The sequence below is a fragment of the Crassostrea angulata genome, chromosome 5 (assembly GCF_025612915.1).
Source record: "Crassostrea angulata isolate pt1a10 chromosome 5, ASM2561291v2, whole genome shotgun sequence".
Classification (NCBI taxonomy): domain Eukaryota; kingdom Metazoa; phylum Mollusca; class Bivalvia; order Ostreida; family Ostreidae; genus Magallana; species Magallana angulata.
In genome coordinates, this window is record NC_069115.1 from 22394107 (window position 1) to 22417317 (window position 23211).

General features: G+C 33.3%; 1 pseudogene; it reads left to right on the forward strand.

The window, feature by feature from the left end:
* Window positions 1–1532: 1532 nt before the first annotated feature.
* On the forward strand, window positions 1533–19007 carry LOC128185227 (uncharacterized; annotated as a pseudogene).
* The last annotated feature ends 4204 nt before the right edge of the window (window positions 19008–23211 follow it).

Here is a 23211-nt window from a genome sequence, read left to right on the forward strand (position 1 = left end):
CAGACATGGCAGGGAAAAAATCTGCTTGGAAAGACCCTAACCGAAGTGAGAGAAAGATTGAGAAATGACATTGAAAACGTTAGTCCTAATGGAAATCAAAGTGATTTATAGCTTTAGTTTAGAAATGATTGGAATGATTTTGGAACGCGATCCTGTTAAGACTATATGCAAATCAATCATTCGTGAAAAAAATCATAATATTAATGTATATCATTGTTTATTATTCTTTGTAACCGTACTGTAACCGTAGATTTACTTCACACAACGCAATGATTATCTAGCTACTAATTAATGGTGGTGTGAAGAAATCAAACGATATAAAGTATTCGAGTACTGCTTTCTACCTTCAGAACCACTAAGAACTGACAAAGAAATCTAGTTTTATAGCCTTACTTCTCTCTGTCTTTTTTAAGCATTCACATACATTGATTAAAAGCATAGAATGTTGTCGTTCTCGTCAATCAGTACGTAACACAAAAATATAAATAATATTACTCTAATTAAGTATCTATGACTTTTCTTGGATGCCTGTCTGTTCCGTCGAAACATGCACCAATCAACGTAGCTGTACAGTAGCGGTTAGTAATTTAACAAGGGAATGTAATCTCTTTTGTTGATCTGTGCTACTATGGTGGTAAAAACATAGCATATGATATGTAAGCTCGTTACACTTGAGACATTTTTCAGATGTAAATATTAACTATCTATTTGAATGTAAACATTCCTTGTTGCTTGTTTGTAAAGTTGTCATTGATTAACAACAAATAATTATATTTCGCACACAGAAAACTTCAAAAATATAAAAAAGGAGATTGCAGAGTAGCAACACATACATTAATTACAACAGACACTGAAATAACTGTATGTTTGAGGTACATCATGATACGTTTAAAAGTCATTCCATCGGGCCAATAGTTATTTGTAGTTAAATTAAGTAGTGTAGAACAGTGTTTGATTTTGCCATTAGAAATATGAATAGTCAAACCACTTTAAAAAAAACTAATAATGTATCTATCATACCTATGCACACAAATAAATAGAATTTACTTACATATGTAATCATTGATTGTCAATATATCTTAAGCAATGGAAAATAAAATACTAAAATATTTGAATCAGCATTATTTTCATGATTAGTTAGTATATTTAGATGTCTAGCTGGCTTAGTTAATGATATGTGTCCTGTCAATAAGTGAACTATTAATTTGGAAAATTTATCTAAAGTATATATATAATCATAGCTTCAAACAAAACCTAGGTAATAAATGCATGCATTTACACACATTCCATAAGAAAAGCAACATAAGCATATTTAATTTAGCATATGTATAATTTGGTTAAACTAATTTTGGTCCAAATTAACATGTACATATTTTCGTGTAATTATAAATTGTATTAAGCACCAATGGGATCTTAGTTCAATTATAATTGTAATTTCACAAGGAATGCATTTCGTGGAAAATAAAAGTACTTGGGTATTTCCAATTTTTTTTTTATACTTTCGGTTTCAGATAACTTTCGAAACGCCATTAATGGGGTAAGTTTGATCTTTATTACAAGTAGATTATACTAAAACAAAAGACTTGCTCGTTTATATATACTTGTTCATTCCTTTAGTGTCCATTACGCAGGACATATATAATCCATATATGATTTGGCAAATGCAAGAGGTTGAAAAAAACGTTTAATATTATGTGACGTGCCATTTTGTTTTCTTCGGTATTGGCACTGTTTTCATTCATGTTATGCTCTATTCTATCAACTGAAGCGACCTTCAGTTATGAAAATTATAATTTTTAAATGTATTACCGAAGCTTGCATGTGGCCTTCATCTTTAATTAAACTGGTACAAAACAATGTTATTTAGGGGCAAACACTTGATGCGGGTATTACTGTCAAATGACAGCATCTAGCTTCACACAAGTTTCAGCTTTCCTGGCTGATTAGTTTCTGAGAAGAAGATTTTTAAAGATTTGCTCTATATATTCATATGTTAAATTTCGATCCCCCATTGTAGCCCCACCCTACCCCCGGGTGTCATGATTTTCACAACGTTGTATCTACACTACCTGAAGATGCCTTCACACAAGTTTTAGATTTCCTGGCTGATTGGTTTCTTAGAAGAAGATTTTTAAAAATTTACTCTATATATTCCTATGTAAAACTTCGACCCCCCATTGTGGCCCCACCCTACCCGCGGGGGTCATGATTTTCACAACTTCGAATCTACACTACCTGAGAATGCTTCCACACAAGTTGTGAAAATCATGACCCCTGGGGGGTAGGGTGGTGCCAAAATGGGGGTCGAAATTTAACATATGAATATATAGAGCAAGTCTTTAAAAATCTTTTTCTCAGAAACTAATCAGCCAGCAAAGCTGAAACTTGTGTGAAGGCATCCTCAGGTAGTGTAGATACAACGTTGTGAAAATCATGACCCCCGGCGGCAGGGTAGGGATACAATGGGGGGTCGAAGTTTTACATAGGAATATATAGAGTAAATCTTTAAAAATCTTCTTCTCAGAAACTAATCAGCCAGCAAAGCTGAAACTTGTGTGAAAGCATCCTCAGGTAGTGTAGATTCAAAGTTGTGAAAATCATGACCTCCGCGGGTAGGGTGGGGCCACAATGGGGGGGGGGGGTCGAAGTTTTACATAGGAATATAAAGAGTAACCCTTTAAAAATCTTCTTATCAGAAACCAATCAGCCAGGAAATCTGAAACTTGTGTGAAGGCATCCTCAGGTAGTGTAGATACAACGTTGTGAAAATCATGACACCCGGGGGTAGGGTGGGGCTACAATGGGGGTCGAAATTTAACAAATGAATATATAGAGCAAGTCTTTAAAAATCTTCTTCTCAGAAACTCATCAGCCAGCAAAGCTGAAACTTGTGTGAAGGCATCCTCGGGTAGTGTAGATACAACGTTGTGAAAATCATAACCCCCGGGGGTAGGGTGGGGCTACAAGGGGGATAGAAGTTTTACATGTGAATATATAGAGCAAATCTTTAAAAATCTTTTTCTCAGAAACTTATCAGCCAGCAAAGCTGAAACTTGTGTGGAAGCATCCTCAGTTAGTGTAGATTCAAAGTTGTGAAAATCATGACCCACGCGGGTAGGCTGGGGCCACAATGGGGGATTCAAGTTTTACATAGGAATATATAGAGTAAATCTTTAAAAACCTTCTTCTTAGAAACTTATCAGCCAGGAGAGCTGAAACTTGTGTGAAAGCATCCTCAGGTAGTGTAGATTCAAAGTTGTGAAAATCATGACCCCCGCGGGTAGGGTGGGGCCACAATGGGGGATTCAAGTTTTACATAGGAATATATAGAGTAAATGTTTTAAAATCTTCTTCTCAGAAACCAATCAGCCAGGAAATCTAAAACTTGTGTGAAGGCATCTTCAGGTAGTGTATATACAACGTTGTGAAAATCATGACACCCGGGGGTAGGGTGGGGCTACAATGGTGGATCGAAATTTAACATATGAATATATAGAGCAAATCTTTAAAAATCTTCTTATCAGAAACTAATCAGCCAGGAAATCTGAAACTTGTGTGAAGGCATCCTCAGGTAGTGTTAATTCAAAGTTGTGAAAATCATGACCTCCGGGGGTAGGGTGGGGCCACAATGGGGGTCAAAATTTTACATATGAATATATACAGCAAGTCTTTAAAAATCTTCTTCTCAGAAACTAATCAGCCAGGAAATCTGAAACTTCTGTGAAGGCATCCTCAGGTAGTGTAGATACAACGTTGTGTAAATCATGACCCCCGGGGGTAGGGTGGGGCTACAATGGGGGATCGAAGTTTTACATAGGAATATATAGAGTAAATCTTTAAAAAAATCTTTTTCTCAGAAACTAATCAGCCAGCAAAGCTGAAACTTGTGTGGAAGCATCCTCAGGTAGTGTAGATTCAAAGTTGTGAAAATCATGACCCCCGCGGGTAGGGTGGGGCCACAATGAGGGATTCAATTTTTACATAGGAATATATAGAGTAAATCTTCTAAAATCTTCTTCTCAGAAACTAATCAGCCAGGAAAGCTGAAACTTGTGTGGAAACATCCTCAGATAGTGTTAATTCAAAGTTGTGCAATTAAAGTGATTGATTTACACTTTTCAGCTTAAGGAGCCTGTCAAATATGGAGTTCGCTTTGTTACTCTTGCTTTTCGTCATGAACGCTATTAACATGACAACAGAAAATCCTGTAAGTACGATGATTGAAAACTTATTTATTATATTGGTATTGTTTTTAAGTAAGTTTGTAATTACTAGTAAATCTAGCATAAAAAATCCATTCATCTTAGATTGGTGTACATTTAATGCAATTGTTAGATAACTATGTGTGTATTCTAATAAGTAAATAAGCTAAGAGAGTGGTTTAATTGAGTTGTTATATGTAGTTCTCTTCTGAACATTTTGTTTAGTTAAGATTAATGTTTTCTGTTAAATGTATAAGCATGATATAAAGCCAGCTATATTTGATTTATATCTGTTTCACTTTAATAAACTACGAATATATAGTGGTTTACAATTTATTCCCTGTCTACATCCTTCAGAACACACAAACCCCTATTTCTCCCGATCAATTTTGTCTTAAGAAGATATCATTAATAAATTTTTCTTCTGAAAATTTCAATGTAAATTGATTTAGTTCTTTAGAAAATATAAGAAGTCTTATTCTGTAAGAGATAATTTTTTGATCAAGTTAGTCTATTGTAAAATTTTCTGAAGCCATTTTGTGTCACGTAAGGAAATCATTTTATCTCGCAAGCGCCACATAATTAAAAAATATATATACATTGGTCGGCTGCATGATAAGTGTCAAGAGAGCGTCGGATAAAATTAGTGCAATCGATTGGTATGTGTAGACGCTTGATACTAAAGTTGATATTGAGAACTTTTATAATAGAAGGCATTTTCAATTATCATCTTTTAAGAAAGGGGAATTGAAAAGTCAAAACTCTTAATAACATTCAGAATTGAAAAAGGACCCATATGAGGTGTCCAGTATGAAATGTGGGTATTGAAAGGTTACATGCTCAATTGAATTCAAGCGTGTAACGTTTTATCAAATTGCTGTCAATTATAAGGTTAATATGAGACAATATAAGCACCCCGAAAAATGTTAAGAGGATAATCTACATTTAAACAAAAAGGGATTTCGAAAGGTCAAATTTGTAAACAGTGAGTTAGTAAGTTGTTACTCTTTTATTTTCCACCTTTTTGTGTTCATAGTTAAGAATAGAGGGTATGATTTTAAAAACAATGTTTATCACTGCAAATCTTGCAAGGGGTTCAAAGGCCTGAAATGTTTTTTAATTTATAAACAACAATCTAAATTATTGCTTTTGTTCCAAAAGGGATGATAATCATTTAAAAGTTAAGCCTCTATTATATTCAAATAATGTGTTCTTTCTGTTATTGAAATTTGTAATTTATCTCAAAGAAACTAAATATTATTTCTTAAAGTTATGTTTAAGCTGGTATCTAAAGTTTTTCAAGTTGTTTTATACAATTGGGTGCCAAAAGAATCTCAATTTTTGTTGTTGTATTTTTACTTTATACTTCATATAAGCCCAGCAATTTCTAAAAATGTTCAAAAACCATCTCTTGAGCGATTTAAAAGAATCTAGATTAATAATGTCTGAATTTATCATGCCTTGTTAAAAATAGTAGAATATTTCTGAAAATTCTTATTTCTGAGTCAACCTCTGCATTTTGCGATTTGATGTTAAGATTTGCTAGTTTGAACATTGCAAATGACATTATGTAGATCTTAATCAATCGTAATGTTTTGATTTAAATACTTATTATTTAAACTAAGTAGTCAAAAACCCCTACAAAAAGAAAATTACATACCAAGGCCAACAATCTGACACAAAGGACAGCAGAAACTTTTAAAAATTAGTTTTGCTATAAATGAAAAAAATGTACGTTGAGAAAAAAGAATGAGTTCATAAACATTTGGCCGGTGAATGTACCAAAGCGTTAAAGATTAAAATAATTCTCGGATACAATTTTTTTTGATGATTTATTTACCAATTGAAAATGAAGGGGAGTTGTAAATGAATAAATTACCCATTGGTAAGACAAAAAGGTCCCGTTTAACAATGATTTTTAAATCTAGTCATTGATATGAAGAATAGTAGGCTGACTTCGATCAAATTGCGGTTAACAGAAGTATTGTTATCTTAAAGTAGAAGATATCATTTCTTTTACAAGTAGCTTGTGATTCTTATTTCGTCCATATATAACTGGTCAATTGACATGCATATCCAGAGTCCAGATAGGCAAAATATGGTTTTTTTTCGGATTTTTTAGAAGATACATTACAATATTTACATGTACATTACCGAAATGGGTTTTGATTGGAAAAAGTCATAATTTTTGTTTTTAAATTTCATAATTTAATTTGGAAAAGTTACAATGATTGATCAATATACAATCATTTTATGCATATCATTTACATGTTTATACTATGGTTTAATTTGCAATATTAATAATATACTATTGGATTTGTATAAATGTTATGATATATTTGTATGCTGAGCTATGATAAATTGAAATGAAAGACTTAATGATATAGTGTGATAGTATATGCTATGCTATAAGATTTTAAGAAAACTGCCTCCACATACAGAAATATTCCAAATATTTCGAATTAAAATATAGAAAAGCTAAAGTTTACCACTAATCATTAAAATCGAGTTTAAATTATGGTTTATGATATGTTTTGGTATGCTATGACGAATGATAATCAAATAATGTGTCATGAGATTGTCTACAACGCTATGAGCTTTCAATGCTTATATGGGAGTTTAAATAATATCCTATGTAATAGTGTATAGTTTAAAAAATTATGGTTAAGGTGACTGTATGTAAATGGTCAATCAAGATTTGCTAACGTCAGATGACAAGTCAAAACCTAGATATAGAGCTCAAAATTCTTTTTATTGTAATTAAGCTGTTACCATGATTTTTGTTAACATCTTGCTTGCTAGAAAAACAATGCAAGGAAATAAAAGTGATTACACTATCAACTATAAAATTATGTACGTAACCTGTTTTGCAGACAGAAAAAATAAGGTAAATTGACACTTTTTAAAGTAAACACAACACATGTAACATAAACATTGCTCGACCTTTGTTTACAAAATATCTTTATTAAGTATTGTGAGATATGAATATTGTATTATCTTTACAACTGGCGTTAAAATGTTGACTGACTATTAAAAATATCTTAGATAAGTATGGTAAAAACCCTAACAAATACAGTCGTAACCTTGCCCCTGCATGTACTTTAAAGGATAAAATAAATTGCTCATGAAGAAGTATTGAAGACCTTAATTCCTTGATATTTGTATACTTTACTTATTTTTTATGATTTTTTTAAAAATAGATTTCACATTACCGATTTGACGTGAATCCGGTTGAAATATGTCCAAAAAACGCAACTGAGTTCGGAACAGCAGCGAGAACAAGAAACTGTAGTGGAAACGGCCGATACTTGTGTGCTCCAGATAGAAACCTTTCAAATCTGATTGAATTCTGCACGGACACAAAAAGATCCCTTTTTGAGAAAGGCATTAAACTATAAGTTTTTAAGATTTATTTCATTATTTCTATGATAGATGATTTATCTGTAAAGATGAATAAATGAAATAAGTAAAAGGATAACACGTTGTTTCCAAGATGTATAACATCTAACATTTTTCAAAAGGTCAACCAATCTTTGTTTCTTTAAATCAATTTTGAAAAGTGTGAATAGTATTAATTTCAAATACTTAATGATAATTTTATTCACACCTCACAGCCTTATTAGCATAATAGCAGCCTTATTGATTTTTATAGTAATGAAAAACTAAAACGCTTAAATACGTCATTCACGGGATTTTAACGAGACCAGTTCGAGACTCTTGCAAATCGAGAGAGGAGTTAAGATCGAAAAAGTAAGTAAAAGTTTATGTTTATTCTAACGGCAAGCTTTTTAAATTATTCAAAGTTGCAGAACAATTGTTTATTAATGTTAATTCGAAGTTTGGGCCGATTAGTCTTATCTCGTTAAATATTGTTCAACATGAAACCACATAAATATCAGTTTTCGATTCTGTCAACAATCTGAAACATGCTAGGGGTAGTCATGTATCGGTAAGAACATACTCACTTACAATGTTCAACTAGATAAATACCTTTTTAAAAACCTGCAGTGCAATAATTCCACTGCATGTGTTACCGAAATGGAAATAAATAATGGTCGTTGTGAAACGTGACTTGAAAGACATGTTTAGCATGAAATGTGTATGTAGGTGTATTATAGTCAGTTTTTACACATATTGGTGCGTAGCATACGTTAAGAAATATTATACAAATATTGACTAGGGAAGCGGAGGGCAATATTTTCGTCCCAAGGGGGCTAATATATAGACAATGTTGCCCGAAAACACAGTCAACATTTGTTTTGTTATATGAAGAAACAAACCAAAATTTAAGAAAGTAATTAAAAACAGATCGTCGTGATTTTCTCAGCTCAACAAAGAATTCACGAATTCAATTTTGTGCAAATTTCATCTCCAAAATATCCTCAGCATCAAACTGGTGATTTTCCGCCGCCCGTAAGAATTAACATACAGATGTTCTACCTGATTTTACTTCAAAGTTATTCGCAAATCCTTATATCCGTAATGATAGCAAACCGTCGCATTGCGCATCTGTTGTTTGCTTGCCTTGCCTGACTGTCTATTATGACAATTTGATATTATATAAATAGTGCCTGTTTGGGAGGGTAATAGTTGAAATTGACACCCCGAGAAAACCATTGTCAACCGACGCGAAGCGGAGGTTGACAATGGTTTTCGAGGGGTGTCAATTTCAACTGTTATCCTCCCAAACAGGCACTATTTATTTTATTATACTGAATGTCTTTTTTAAAATTTTTAAGAAAATTTTACTGCTTTTATATAGGAATAAAGTGAATACTACAGCGAACCGTACGCGCATAATTTTCGCGCATGTAACATTTTTTAATGTTACCCGCTGCCAAGTGCGTTGCTAACGCTGAGGGTAATAGTAAATATTATTAACTGCGTCTTAACCAATCAGATTTCAGTATTTAACATGAAAGTATAACAATTAAAAAATATTGACCGGTCAATATTTTTCGGACGAGCTAATGTTATAATTATTGACTATTCGTCTATATAGAGTTATATACTGAGAATTTACTACTGAATATAACAATGTATGTTATTCATAGAATATTGTGTTTGTGTCAGTCATGTCTTCACTGGCTTCTATCATTTCCATACAAAATTTCCTCGATACGTACATGTAGTTTTGATACATGTAACTCTTTTAAACTGTTAACTTTTAACGATGAGAGTGTTTATGAATCAAGGGTCTGCATTTGTTTAGTAAATATAACATTTTAAAATTGAGAGCATGAGAGATAGATAGAGAGATAGACTCAGAGAGAGAGAGAGAGAGAGAGAGAAAGAGAGAGAGAGAGAGAGAGAGAGAGAGAGAGAGAGACTGTAATTACAGTGTACATTATTGATTGCATTGCTTCCATGAACCATATATATATTTCAATAATGCCATAATGCATGCAATATCATTGCTGACAAAGATGTAGAGAGAGAGAGAGAGAGAGAGAGAGAGAGAGAGAGAGAGAGAGAGAGAGAGAGAGAGAGAGAGAGAGAGTATGAAAAGCCATGACAAATTTTATAGTTATATGTCATTTCCCACTCAATGAGTTGTTATGGCTGTTATCATAGTAATGCTTCGACCCATGTCTCAGATACTGCATGTGCCCATAAAAAAGTGTAATCTGGGACACACCGTTTGTTTTGATAATGACAGCATTTAGTTTTGTAATGATAGTATATCTATTTCCCTCGGCCTCCAGATGATCTGAAGATCAGGAATATAGGAGATATTGTCAATATAATATAGCTAATGATCCAGTCAAGTGTGCTGAAACCCAGACGGTACTTCTTTGTCATTTAATAAACTTACAACTTGTCCTCCATATGTAGATAAATGATTGAAAGCCAAGCAAGGTCATCTAAATAGCCACATTGTCCTGTGTAAAAGAGAAAGGTTTGTATGAGCATCTTGTTTCAACACTGCATGATAATCGGTATTTGAAGTGGTGGGAACCTCTGAAAGGAATACAATGAGTTTGAAAATGTTATAAACTTAAAGAAATATCTTTTACACTCTCTGAGAGAATGGGATTTGCAGAAATACAATGAATTTCTTATGATGTAAATATGTTTTACAGATAAGGTTTTGTTGTTGATGCAATCTTAGAAGCATTTTAACAAGGCCTTGGACTTTCAGTTGGACAAACGATCTATTTCTTGCGTCAAAACAAGTTAAAAATGACGCTGGTTTCAAATAAAATATACACCGACTGGGTAGTCTTAGCTCAAAAGCCAGACAAATCTTGTTGATTTCAAAAAGGAATGGCTAGTGGCCAAAAATGAAATAGACTTACCTTTGTCACATTGCTGTTTGACACAACTAACCAAAGTCCAAGCTCTTGTTAAAATGATTTTATTTTGATGGACATATAATGTTGATAGTTGCAACTCTGACATACAATCATTCATTTGTTAGACATTAAAGTGTTTATGACTTTGATCTTTGTTCAATATATTTAATATCTTTCTGTCCACTGGAAATCTAAATATCTTTGAAATTACACCAGTTGGTAGAAAAAGCAGATGGTTTCCGGTGATTCTGTTTTAACTACATGTATTTGATTCATTACATTTTTCACGTGTGTGCAGACTTGATTGACCCGGGTTTCCTGATTTTGCCGTATAAGTGATATTGCTTTAAAAAGTAAATCACTTGTGACTTTGATACTGGTATACAAGAACATATTTCATTTGTATAAGCATTTGTGTTAAAGTGTGTTGTAGGACTAAATTGTTTATTATGGCTTTTAAAATAACTGAAAGTACATGCACATGATGCAACTATTTTTTGACATTTTTTTATTGTATATATATATATATATATATATATATATATATATATATATATATATATATATATATATATATATAAATCCAAGAAAAACCTCAGTGGTCGGTGAAATATATATAAAACTTAAATAAATGAAAACACAAAGATCGAGTAAAACATTTTACTCGATCTTTGTGTTTTCATTTATTTAAGTTTTATATATATATATATATATATATATATATATATATATATATATATATATATATATATATATATATATATATATATATTCAAATTAGTGGCAAAATGATGTAATACATTATTCACAATATTACATTGTCTGTATCACTTTATAGCACATTCTTAAAATAACTTCATTGACTATATAAGTATTTGATGAGTGCACAATGTTTGCAAAAATGAATTCTCTTAACACTTTATGTTTTATTCTATTTAAGTTTCCATACCATGACATTAATGAATATTTCTAGAATGGAATGGATGAGAATTAGGATGGAACCTTATTCTGCCTTTTTACTAACTCAAGCCATCTTTTCAAGATTTATGGAGCCAACCACAGAAGAATTTGTTCTAATCACATCATTCATAACATTCTCATTTATGTTACATAAAAGAGACGTGGGCACTTTAAATGTTACTGAATAAATTGTTTCAACAATAAGTGTTCACATAATGAATACCGGCATACTTTGTATCGAGTGCACTTATTTTGTATCTTTCCTATCCATCTATAATTTGTTTTTATATAACATATTCATATATTGGAAACAGCTATCTTTATTTAATTGAAATTTAGCATTACTATTTTATATAAGTTTTTTAATATACTTTTTTGTATACAAATCGAACAAAAATACCCAGTTACAATGGGAAATGACATAATATATATAAAAGTGTCTGATAAATGTATAGGTCTTGTTCATGAACAGAAAAAATTGACAAACTTTTTTTCAGTTTTAGCCATCAAATAGAAATATTCATATTTTTCTTAGAATATTATTTAATCTAAGGCGAAAAAGGAATTAAAATATAAAAGTGTTTTCCCTTTAATCAAATGTTTGGAAACAAAGCCTTTGAAATTTGTACCGTTTATATCTAAAATTGCTGCACATTATATCCTATTGATCTCTGTAACATATCATTTTAGTTTCTTGAACAGCATGTCAATTCCCTTTTTTACCGAATGATGTATACAGGGTCATTAATTTATTTTCATTATATTAAACTAGATACAAATAGGCCTTCTGCAACCTTTTCATTGTTTAATTGTTTGTTGGTATGGAGTTTTTGAAACGAATATAGTGATTGATTTTTAATTACCTTTCATGTGAAAAATGACATCTAAATCTTAAATTGCTGTACAGTATATCCTATCCATTTATATATCACTTTATTTATGTTGAACTGCAAGTCTATTAGTTTTATGATTTTTTAAAGAATGACATATGCAATTTCATCTTTCATTTTAGGAGAATTCATTTAAAGAAGATCTCTTGCAACCTGTGTATTTTGTTTTTCAATTTACATAATACAGTGTATTAATTGTATGCAATTGTGTAGATTTATACATGTACCTACAGGCAATATACATCTAATATAATATTCACCAAGTATATGTACCAGCCTACTATATTTGATAGTGTACTTCTTTCATGCATTTTTCAGGCCTTATACTCATTGTGATACGAATTATGTATAATTAAAATACTTTGAAAACTTTTCTCAATTTATTTATTTTAATAAGATTAAGAAACAGAGTATAGTTAATGCACGTTTTCAAGAGTTGTATCCCTTGGGAACAATAATGAATGCTTCCCAGGGTTCATGACCCTGAATATTGAGTAGGCTGTAAGGTGTGTTACATTGTATTGTGTTATTGCGTAGTTGCGTTATTATGTTATTATGTTATTTATAAACATATATTTATGACCCATTTCTGTTAAATGTAAGACGAATGAGAAATTGAAAACAATGACAATTGTATTGGTGACTTTAAGATCACAATCAACATTGATAATTATCTTTTGACAGGTAATTGTGTACGACTAGAGGGTACAGGTGATCTGAACCATTATCCTTGTGTTGAGAGTTTTGTCAGCGGCTGTCCTACGGAGCCATACACCGACGATGAGATCTATAAATGTAGGTGTACTTCTTTTTCAAAAGGTTTTAAAAAAATACATTTTTTAGAATATGATAATGAAATACACATGAAATTAAATACAATTATTATGTTGTTAATCTTAATGATAATTTTTGACAATATAAACTTGAAATATATAAATAAAAAGATAAAATAAATACAACACTTGATTATTTATTTTCTATATGTAGTAAGAGCTATGCATACATGTAATCCGGACCGTGGCATCAGATGATGCAATGATCAGTAATCATGGCATTCGAGAACCCCCAAAATAATGAAAGCTCTTTCATGGAATTTAATATACAGTACCGATCAGACCCAATCTAACGCCAGAGTACACCCCAACTAAACCCCGGGTTTACTTTTTGGTTTACTTGTGGTTTACTCTGGATTTACCTATTGAAAATTTGGGTCCACTCGGGGTTTACTTTAGGTTTACTTTGAAATTGCTTTTGAGGTCAACTGTATGCACTGAAGTGTGAAGCAGACTTGTATTTTATCTTACTATCATACTGCCTGTAATTCCTACCCTTTGTATATTCCGAATACACAGTTAGCGTCTGCTTTCAGGGGTATACTTCTGACTGGGTTTACTCTCTGTGTCCACTCTGGGTTTACTTTGGGTTTACTCTGGGTCCACTCTTGTAAACCCGAAGTAAACCCAGAGTAAACCAAGAAAGTAAACCCAGGGTTTAGTTGGGGTTTACTTTCTGTTAGGTTGGGTCTGATCAGTACTGTATCAATACCCTTTTTAAATGCACAAGCGGAGATATGCAAATATCTATATTATAATATATAGAATAAAACGACGCCCAGAAAACACATAACATGAGATACCCTTACTGATTAATGAAACGCTGATCCAATAAGTATACATATGCACAAGTACATGTTTTATGTTTGTTTACATCAAAAACCATTATTAAGAAGATGATAATGTCACAAAACAAGAATTCCGAAAAAAAAACAGAAAAAAAACTAAAAAAAGAAACATGGCGCCCTTGTAAACACCGCAAGAGTAACGTAAAATTCAAGTTATTTCTAGCTGTGTTGGCTCGTTCATTTCAATATTGATTTCGTAAATTATTGTATTTACAATTTTTATCAGAAAGCATTCATTAAAATTTTGTATGTGACATATGTGAGTAATATAATATCGCAATTTCCCTTCAACGTATTGAAAAAAAAATTACTCTGCTAGTGAAAACCCTATCAAGACTCATGCATCAACGGCTCAAAGTCACTATTCAAACAATTTATTTGCTATTAAGGTCTTTTAAGGGAACATCCGTCAGTTTTGGCGGTTGTTAAACCTACACAATTTTATATTTATCGTTTATTTAATGATATGCTAAATAAATAATTAAATCCAATTAATATCTTTTGTTTGGTTTTCAGTTTCAAACAAAACGGGTTCATTTTACAAACGACCTTTAATGCAATCTTTATTTCTCTTGACAAATAAAATTATATTTATTGAAATGTATAAGTTACAAATATTGGGAAAAATTGAAATAAGCAATAACGCAAAGCAAAAGCAATGCATATTACAATACATTGGTGTTAAAAGATTGATGATGTGGAAAAATGGAGTTGACAAAAAATACATATTTCCTCGTTTCCAAAATATTTCCAACTATTCCAGAATATTTTCATTTTATGTCCTTTGTATATGTTAAACATTAATCATATCAACATAAACCCATAGTTTGGTGCATGTTAGTCATAGTTTAAAAAAGAAACTCGTTGCAACCAACACAGCAAAACCAACACAATTAAAAACATTGTTTGTAACGTTGTCAATGACGTCGTCATTGACAACGTTACAAACAACGTTTTTAATTTTGTATAACTGTCTGAAGAGCCGACATGGCTGAAAGCGCTAACAGTAAACAATTTATTTAATTTGGACTGTTGCATTCTGTTTTATTTATTTTATATATATATATATATATATATATATATATATATATATATATATATATATATATATATATATATATATATATATATATATATAATCGCAATTGGAGGAGGCAATCCGATCGTTAAAAAGTTATGTACAAGACACTACGGATTTTTTAAGAAAACTTTCTACCGTAAATCAACCATTATCCAATTCCTCAATATTATTTTGTATGGACGTGAAAGCGCTGTATCCCAGTATACCCAGACAAGAAGCGCGGAAAGTAATAGCAAAAGTTTTAAAACAACGACAGAAAAAAGAAGTTGACACAAATACCATTTTACAGATGATGGATGCTGGCCTGGAAAATAACAATTTTAGTTTTAACAACAAACAATATATTCAAACAGAAGGAACTGCTATTGGATCCAAACTTGGCAGAAACTATGCGTGTATATATATATTGGATTGGGACTGTATTCTTTTGGAACAGTGTAACGTACAACCTCTGTTTTATGTTAGATATATCGATGACATATTTGGAATCTGGTCAGGGACAGAAGCCGATCTCCTACACTTCCATAAAATGGCAAATGGTAAACATCCAAATATTCAGCTTGATCTACGCTTTTCTAAATCTAGCATAGAGTTCCTAGATGTAAATATTTCTATTGAAAAAGGATTTCTTTCTACCGACCTGTACAGTAAACCCACTGACAAACACATGTACCTAAATAAAAAATCCAACCATCCTGAATCTACAAAAAAATCTATACCATTTGGACTGGGTATCCGTGCGCGCCGAATCTGCTCAACAGATGAGGGATATTTCAAACAACGGGAGAAAATTAAAACTAATTTACGCAAATGTGGATATTCCAACAAGGAGGTCGAGGATCAGCTGGCGAAGGTAGATAAACTCAACCGCTCGGATTTATCGAACTACAGAAAAAATAACAAAAAGTGTAACCGTGTTCTGTTTGTGTTAAACTATTCCAGAGGACAACCAAATATTCATCAAATATTAAAGAAACGTCAAAAAATTCTCGAAAATTCCGACCGCCTTAAACTTGCGTTTCATAACACACCTATAGTGGCATTCAGGAGAGACAAAACTTGGAAGACATATTGGTCCATAAGAAATATAATAACCTCTTTTTTAAAAAACAAAACTTATGCGAACCGTGTGGTGCAAAAAAATGTGTTATGTGTAAATATATTATTTGTTCTGGCCAATTTCAAGATTCTAAGGGCAAAACGTTTCAAGTTAAAAATCATATCGATTGCAAGTCAAGTAATGTTGTTTATAGGGTGTTTTGTAAAAAGTGTAACAAAATTGTATATGTTGGGGAAACGATGGTGACTTTATATCAAAGACATGTTTTAAATTTGTCACTGATCAGGAGAGAAACTAACGACCCTGTAGCAATGCATTTTTATACTGACGAACACACAGTTGAGGATTATTCTGTAATAGGTATTGAAAAATTGTACAAAGATGAAACTTACAGAAAATTCAGAGAAAATTTGTGGAAGAAAAAATTAAATACTTATATGCCTTTTGGTATAAACAAAAGGGAACATTATTGTCTTTAGACTACATTATCACTAGTTTGTATAGACATTTCCTTTATTTTATGTCCCGTTATCTATACATTTTTCATATATTACTTGTTTATGTACTAATTACGGCTATCAATGTGCTTTCTATAGACTCTCACCTATATTTCATATGTTTTTGGCGCAATATTGTTGTATGACGTCACTTGCCAGGTTGTATTCATATTGTGACGTCAAAGTATATGTTCTACGTTGTGTTGCTATAGACAATAAACACCGACTGATGAAGACCGGTAACACGGTCGAAATATTTTGAAAGTGTTTTTAAAAGTTTTATATATATATATATATATATATATATATATATATATATATATATATATATATATATATATATATATATATATATATATATATATTGACCATGAATAATTCAAATGATACAATTAAACCGATTTAATGGAGAAAGGACTGTGTGCGGTAATATGCATTTTTTGCACCCAGAATTAAAGTTTTATAAAGGTTTTTTTAAAAAAAGATGTGTATAAGTTTTTCACCATGGTGACGTCAGAATGTAGGAATGACGTCATAAAGATTGCCTTTTTTGATAAATTGATTTTTTTTAGCAAAATATGGGTGTTTTCTGATGGTTTTCCGGCTGGGAAACATCGAGCGCAGGCTAGCTCAAGTACCATTTTTAGCATGACATGTATATTGATAGGAAAAAAACGTTAACATACGTTAAAATCGTACTTGAGCAGACATTCGCTCTATACTTCCGAATGCGAAATACAAGGAAAAATGACAATAGTTTGATTTTGTGCAAAATTGCGGGAATTAGGTCATTCAGGTGACGTCATGGATAAAAAGCGAATGAACAATGATGACACTTAAGTCAAGATTACAGTGATAGGCGTCTTCTGTACAATGATTTATGAAGATTTGAATTTTATACAATACTTTTCAAAAATTCGATAAAATTGGGTGTAGATATTTGACCATACCAAATTTAGTCCTTTTTTATTTTCTGAAAGTTTATAGATTTTTGAGCAGTACAAAATACTGAACCCGATCGGAATTTTGTTTCAAGTTGTTTTTTTTTTATAAGATGCACCGTACCGTCTGTTTAAGTACTATTTAGTTATTTATTTTGAAAATATTGAAGTGTGTAAAGCCAGGGTATGACATCAAATTTTACTACCTTGTAATGGTAACATAGGATTTAGTACATTAGCGTCTCAAATATTTAAAAAAAACTGACAGAGAATTTTAAACGAATGGTAAAGGCTTCACCAATATTACATCCGCCGAAATTAATGATATACCTTGTAGGCCCAAATCCGCCAATTTGTTTCTCGCCAAGAAAAAAAAAATACGGTAATCTCCTTCGAAAAAGTTCCAATAGATTTGCTCAAGCAGTAGAAGCCCTTCCTTTATTAGCCAGAAATTAAGGTTGTGTGAAATTGACCTCCTATCGATACCTTGCAGACCCTGACGTGTGTAAGGAAAAAGGGGGTGATTTTAATCAGACTGAAGCATCCCCATGTAGTGTTGATTCCAGGTTGTTCAAATCATGATCCCTGGGAGTAGGATGGGGCAACAACTGGAGGTTAACTTTGTACGGAATAGATGGAGGAATTTTTACGGAACGGATTACAAACTGCGTCTAAACCAATAAGATTTCATTATTTGTTATGAAAGTATAGTTATAACTTTAACTGATACCTCCCCAAACACGCACTATTTATATGATTAATATGCAGAGCAAATTTAAAATATCCTTTTTAAACATGAATTACAATACCAAACTGTCTAGATATTTTGTATTTGATTAGACAAAACTGATTTGATAAAAGTTATGGCTATTTTTGCTAAATTGAGCGATGTGGCCCTTTGGTCGCTGTTAGTATTACAATTTTTTTCAATTCATATATTTACTACTTTACATTTTAAAATTGTGAGGTAAAATAAATATAATATTTTTTATCTTTTTAAATAGATCCTGCATGCCTGCAACTCAACCTGGACTTTAATTGCTTTGTTGCTAATACGAATTGCCAAAAGAGGTGCATGTAAACATATTTTGTTCACTAATAATGGGATTTTATGATGTTAATCCAGCTTGTATATTTGCGTATTTTTTTGCAGACTTTTGACTACAACGGAAACTTATTTTAATGATTCTAAAGATGACGATGTCTTAAGAAATTCAGAACCAGAGACATTCGATGGATCTATCAAACTACAAATTGTCATTTTCATCGTGAATGGGTTCCTTTACGTAGCAGTTATAACAGGATTAGTTGCGATTTATCTTTACAAAAGAGAAAAATACAAAAAAGGTAAAAAAAAAAATGGTATTTAGAAAAGAGAAAAGAGAGGGACAATCATTAAAATAGAATCTGAGGAAAGAGTCATCCGTTTGTTATTGAAGATCAAGGACGTAATTTATGAAACAGCTTTTATTAATCCTCGTATTTTTCTCGGCTAAATTCGAAAAAAAAAATCCTTATAAGGGATTCATTTTTTTTCATTGAACCCCCCCCCCCCACTAGTTTTACTTAGGTCTGACAAAATCGTTAACGAGAATAATCAACTGTTTTTCCGAGGTCTGCCAAAAAGGCCCGATATCTGCAATTGATATCAATACAACAAATAATCATTATTCAAATAAAACTAATTTTATTGTAAATAAAAACATATTTTGGCAACAAATTTTGTGGTAACATACTTGTATGTGTTTTATTAATATCTCATTGTAAGTCAAACTTGTGAAATAATGATTGTACATGTGTGCATATGTAATAATTCCGGATATTTTAGGTTCGGCCCAGACCGGGTTTTTCTTTTAGTTTCTTTGTTTATGTCACGTGATACAAGGGAATAAATACGACAGTGAATCAGCTGTCGGCTGCTTACTTAGAAATCAGCTGAAGAGAGAAGAAGACAGTTAGATAATAAAAGGTATTGTGTCAATACAGAGCTTGCCCGTTCGTAACGGTGATAAGTGTTTTTGATAGGCCATAGAGAGGTTGTCCTCTTGGTACTGTAGGTTGCAGTCATTTTGGCTTGTCAGTGTGTCACAGTAGCCTCTCCTCGGAGAGGCTAGCCATTGTTTATTTCTCTAGTGGCTGATCAGACTGTCGTCCAGGCCGTTGTGTCCACTGTCCGTCCTGGATAAGGCAGCCTACAGTGTGCACAGTGGTTGAAGGGCTACCACATATACTGTCCGTCCTGAATAAGGCAGCCTACAGTATATGCGGTAATCTGAGGACGGTCAGTCATTTTAGCTGAGTGGTTGACCTCAGTGGATTGTCACTGTGGGTGTGTACTGTCCGACCTGAACAAGGCAGCACCAGTACATCACACACAGTGTCAATTATATATATTTTTTTATACCCCTTGTTTTGTTTGTAAATATTCTAGATTCCCTGAAATTCCTTGTTAATTATTAACCTAAGTAAGGTTAGGCTATACCAATCACTTTTGACAATCAATAGAAAATAATTATATTATAAGACTTTGTTAGTGTACACCCAAAACCCTGGAAAAGACCAGGCACGAACCCTTCCCCTGGCAGTACAAGTAGCTCGGTACGTTACAGAAATTTGGTGGCAGCGTCGGGATTTTGATTTAACAAATAGATACACTTGCATTGTTTAATTTGCTTTGTTTATATTTTGGTAGTTAGATTGTATCATTATATTGGGTGGCATATTTTGAAATGATGACAGACCTGCAAAATGAATTAATGGGGCTTGAAGATGAGTTTAATAGACTTCAGGAGAGCATAAATAAAAGTAGGAGTAAAGCCGCAAGAGATTCAGGTTTACCTGAAAGTATGCGGAATTCCACTGAAGATCAAGACTACTTAGAACAGGGTGCAATACCTAAAAACATTAGGACAGACACCATAGAAAATCAAAGGCCTGAAAGTCCCCTAGATCCTGATAGACGTGTTGATAGAATGACAGATAGACCCTCATTTACTAGTACACCCTATCATGCAGATCTACCCAGATATGATTACAATTTACCAAGGGAGAGTAATGTTACGACTCGCTGGGGCACTGGTACTGCTAGAACAGACAAGTCAAAAAATGGTTGTGTTAAGACAGACAAATATGATGGAAATTCCTCGTGGATTGACTTTAAGTCCCATTTTGATGTATGTGCTGAATTAAATGAGTGGACAACAGCAGAGAAAGGCATGTACCTAGCTGTTGCTCTGAGAGGTCAGGCACAGGGTGTTCTTGGAAATTTGTCAAGGGAAGATAAGTGCAACTATAGATACTTATGCAGGGCACTGGAAGAAAGGTTTGCACCTGCGAACCAGACAGAGTTATACAGAGCACAGTTGCGAGAGAGAAAACAACGAGCATCTGAGACACTACCAGAGCTTGGTCAGGACATGCGTCGCCTGACAAACTTGGCATAACCTACAGCCCCTACGGAGGTGAGAGAAACCCTTGCTAAGGAGCAGTTTATTGATGCCCTTAAGGATAGTGACATGCGATTAAGAGTAAAGCAGGCCAGACCATTGGACCTGAATGATGCTATCCGGCATGCAGTAGAGCTCGACGCTTTCAACTCAGCGGAACAGCGTTTACAAGAAAGTAAAGGCTATCTGAGAGAAGCCAAGAGTGCGGAGGACTCCAAGCAGGATGACTCTATAACTGCACTGATAAAAGCAGTACAGGATATAAAGGAGGAGATGAAGATACTGAAGCTAGAAATGACAAAACCAAAACCTGCTAAGTCATCTTCTGTGATCTGCAATTTTTGTAAGAGGAAAGTTCACATCAAGAGATATTGCTTCAAGTATCAAGAGTCTTTAGGTGCAAACCCTGTTGTTAAACAGCCAAAGACTGGACAGAGAGAAGAAAAGTCCAATGATAAAACAAAGGATGCGTCAAGCCGGACTGGTGTCAGCCGCAAGGCAGGTGAGGCTGGTATTTTTGTTGATGCCTCCCTCAATGGATATAAGGTGAAATTGTTGATTGACACTGGTGCAACACTTAGTATTATTTCGCCAGATATACTCAATACTGTGGTTGAGAGAGCTAACCAAAACCTTGCCAAAGTTACACAGCCTATCCTCACAGCAGATGGAACAGCCATGAAAGTTGAAGGCTCCCTCATAATACCCCTCACAATATCAAGTTTCTCTTTTAATCAGAAGTTTGCAGTAGCAGACATTGGTATTGATGGAATACTTGGACTTGATTTTATGACCAACAATGAATGTCTTGTTGATGTTTATAATGCATCAATGATTGTTAAAGGAAAGCAGATAAAACTTTCTTTTGAGGGAAAGTTGGGATGTTGCAGAATAACAGTAGCAGAAAATGTCACGATTCCTCCATGCAGTGAATTGATTACTATGTGCAATGTCAAGCCTCCTGTATTTGAGAAAGTTCCACTGTTCGGCATTGTTGAACCATCGGATCGTTTCTTAGAGTCAGATCGAGGGCTGGTGGCTAGAACGTTAATCAAAGGAAACAAAGTAGCTCCAGTCAGACTTATGAATCCATCTAAGGAGGCACAGAATATATACAAAGGTACATTTGTGGCAACACTGTCAGCTGTTGACAGTATCTATGAAAATGACGGTCAGTCTTGTCTTATTGAAGGATTTCCTAGTCACCTTAAAGATTTGTATAAAAGGTCTGTTGCTGGACTAACAGCAGATAATGCTAAGGCAGTTAAAGATTTACTTTTGCGGTATTCACACCTGTTTGCTGCCAATGACGCAGATTTAGGACGAACAAAAGTGATCGAACACACCATTGATACTGGACCAGCAACCCCAATTAAACAACATGCAAGGAGAATGCCAAACCATATGCAAGCTGAGGCAGATCAACATGTCGATGACATGTTGAAAAGAGGAGTCATTGAGGAATGTTCTAGTCCTTGGTCATCTCCAGTCGTCCTGGTTAAGAAAAAGTATGGAACAACCAGGTTTTGCGTAGATTATAGGAAATTGAACAATGTAACAATTAAATATGCTTACCCACTCCCAAGAATAGATGATTCTCTGGACCAGCTCTCGGGTACAAAGTATTTTTCAACTTTAGATTTAAATGCTGGATACTGGCAGGTAGAAATGGCTGATAAAGATAGAGCTAAGACTGCATTTGTGACTAGAAAGGGATTATACAGCTTCAAAGTCATGCCATTCGGGCTCTGCAATGCCCCCGCAACATTTGAAAGGCTGATGGAGTCAGTACTTAGAGGTTTACAATGGCAACACTGTTTGGTCTACCTTGACGACATTATTGTGGTTGGTAAGACTGTAGATTCTATGATTGAAAACCTTACACAAGTGTTTGACCGCTTATTGGCAGCTGGGCTCAAATTGAAAGCTAGAAAATGCAACCTATTTGCTACAGAAGTAGAATATCTGGGACGCATTGTGTCTGCAGAGGGGATAGCAACACACCCAGATAAAATCAAGGCTGTCAAAGAGTGGGAAGTTCCTTCAAATGTGTCAGAATTGAGGTCATTTTTAGGATTCTGTAGCTACTACAGACGTTTTGTAGAAAACTTTGCAGCAATAGCTAAACCTCTTCATGACCTAACCAAGAAAGGTAGT